The sequence below is a fragment of the Panthera uncia genome, chromosome A2 (genome assembly GCF_023721935.1).
Source record: "Panthera uncia isolate 11264 chromosome A2, Puncia_PCG_1.0, whole genome shotgun sequence".
In the NCBI taxonomy this organism is placed as follows: domain Eukaryota; kingdom Metazoa; phylum Chordata; class Mammalia; order Carnivora; family Felidae; genus Panthera; species Panthera uncia.
Genome location: NC_064816.1, coordinates 142,113,680 through 142,116,230, shown reverse-complemented (window position 1 = coordinate 142,116,230; position 2,551 = coordinate 142,113,680).

Sequence of the window (2,551 nt, the reverse complement as noted above, 5' to 3'; positions counted from 1 at the left end):
ATGACCTTTTCCTAACAGCAGCTAGCCCCTCAGGGTCCTGGAAACCTTGTTGCCAAAATTCCTTAGAGACTTAATGGGATCCCTAACCTCCTCTCAACCTGAAGGTATATAATCAGTCACTCTTCACAACCCCAGTGCAGCTCTTTCTGCCTGTGGGTCCTGGTGCTGTGCTTTAATAAAACCACCCTTTTGCACCAAAGAGGTCAAGAATTCTTCCTTGCCCATCGGCTCCGAACCTCAACACTCCAAACCACATCAGCATGACTAGGCTAGGGCATGAGGAAAGCTGGGGAGCTAGGCGCATGCCAGCAGGGAGCAAGGAGAGAGCCTGCAGTCAGCCTACCAAGTTGTAGTTCAGGGCAGTCAGTGAACAAGGTTATTCCCTAATATTGCCATCTGATAAGTGGAACAGTCCATGTAGGACTGTGCAACCCAATGTGGGTTTTTGTTTTTTGGTTTTTTGGTTTTTTTAGATTTTATTTTTAAGTCATCTCTACCCCAACATGGGGGTCGAACTTACAACCCCGAGATCAAAAGTCACATGCTCCACCAACTAAGCCAGCCAGACGCCCCCTGTGCAATCCAATGTTACCATTCCCACGCCACCCCCTCAAGATTTTCTATAGGTTGTTATCTTCTGTTTTTTCTCACCTTCTGATGGGTCACAGTGACCCCCAAAGAACGCAGCATTCTGCAGGGAAAGAAAAGGAAATTAGTGGTAAATAAATGGGCACAGTGCAGCCAGCAGACATTTCCCCAGACTGCCAAGGGCCTCAGGACCGTGAGTCGTCCCTGTCTGTGTTTCAAAGGTGTCTTAAAATGAGAATTCTGTGGGCTCTTTCCCAGTCTCTTTCTTCACTCCTCATGACGTCCTGGAAGCTTATTCCCTTTTGGTCAGCCTCCAAAGGCGAAGGAGAAACAAAAGAACCCTGAGCCGAATGAGGCTCCTTTCAAAGGCCCTCCATCAGAAAGTGAGGACATTCTCATTGCCCTGGAGTGGGTGAGGTGCCTGGGTCTCCCCAACCCGCGCCATCACAGCAGTTACCCTTCCGCTGGCGGGGGGGGGGGGGGGGGGGGGGGCAGGCAAGCAGGGGAGCCTGTGGGCTGCCCCCCACCGTGTCCCTTCACCAGGCCCACCCACTACCTGGGTTCACAGAGGTATCTTCTTACAGGAGCACAAGAGCAGGAGGCTTAGCAGGGAGATTCCTAATTTCATTTGTCCTCAGATCCAATCTTTTAGCGAGTGGGCAGCAGGCCAGGCCAGGCCCATAGAAGAAAGCCACCATTCCCATCGTGGTGCTGGTGGAGCCGAGCCAGAGGGTGGGGGAGACGCTGTTTGCAAGAGGCACTTTGGAAATTCCTCACATTTTTTGGCTTTTGTCTCTGGGCATTGAGATGGAGATCCACGTTTGACTCTACCCAGAGCTCTGGGACTCTCCTTTGCATTCAAAAGGAAGCTCCTAGCTGAGAGCAGAAAGAATTTGGTGGCTGTTTTCTCATCTCAATGACCAACTGAGTCATTTGGGGGTAGGGGGTACAGCAGAGAGACCGGTTTTCTTTTGCTGCTTCTTTACTACATTTCCTTCTCTCTCACCTCTGGCCCCAGCGCCAGGCCCAAGTCCTAAGTGATGTAAGTGTGACACCTTTTCAGAGAAGAGCTGCCCTCTTGTGCTCTCAGGGCTCCATGGGAACATCAAAGGCACCTGCACGCCACCGGAAGATCTGACTGGGAGCCAGGACGCCTGGGTACCGAGGACTGTGCAAGACCCCAAGCAAACCATTGCAGACTTGAACACCTGGTTCCTGCCCCCTCCCGACGTGGACAGGAGTTTGGTCCTATCCTCCCATTTCCCATCCCAGTAGTGGTCAGGGAGGGTTGGATGTAAGACCAGCGTTAATGAGGAACGGGGATGCCAGAGCAAGGCTCCATGAAAACAATGGCCAGAATCCCCCGTAGGCCTGTAATTTCAGAGTTCCACATTCCTCTCTGTCCAGCAAGGCTCCTGCAGTTGTTGTGAAGGAAGATCCCTGAATTACCAGTTTGGGAGCCTGTTCTTTCGTTCTCCCGCTGAACTGGCACCCCTCTCCCATCAGATGCCCCTTTGCAAATCAACTGATTCGCAAGCAGCAGGGTGGGAGGAAGAGAGGAAGCAGGGAGCCTCCATGCTGTGACTAAGGTCACTCTGTGCTCCTGAATGCCATCAATTAGCTTCTCCTCCGTTCATTCTCTTCCTGAGTCTGTCAAAATCACCTACTCTTGGAAGGACTCAAGTCACTGTATCTCCTTTATGACCGAAATTAAGTCTTCATCAAGAATAACTGGCCCAGGGGCGCCTGGGTGGCGCAGTCGGTTAAGCGTCCGACTTCAGCCAGGTCACGATCTCGCGGTCCGTGAGTTCGAGCCCCGCGTCGGGCTCTGTCTGGGCTGATGGCTCGGAGCCTGGAGCCTGTTTCCGATTCTGCGTCTCCCTCTCTCTCTGCCCCTCCCCCGTTCATGCTCTGTCTCTCTCTGTCCCAAAAATAAATAAAAAACGTTGAAAAAAAATTAAAA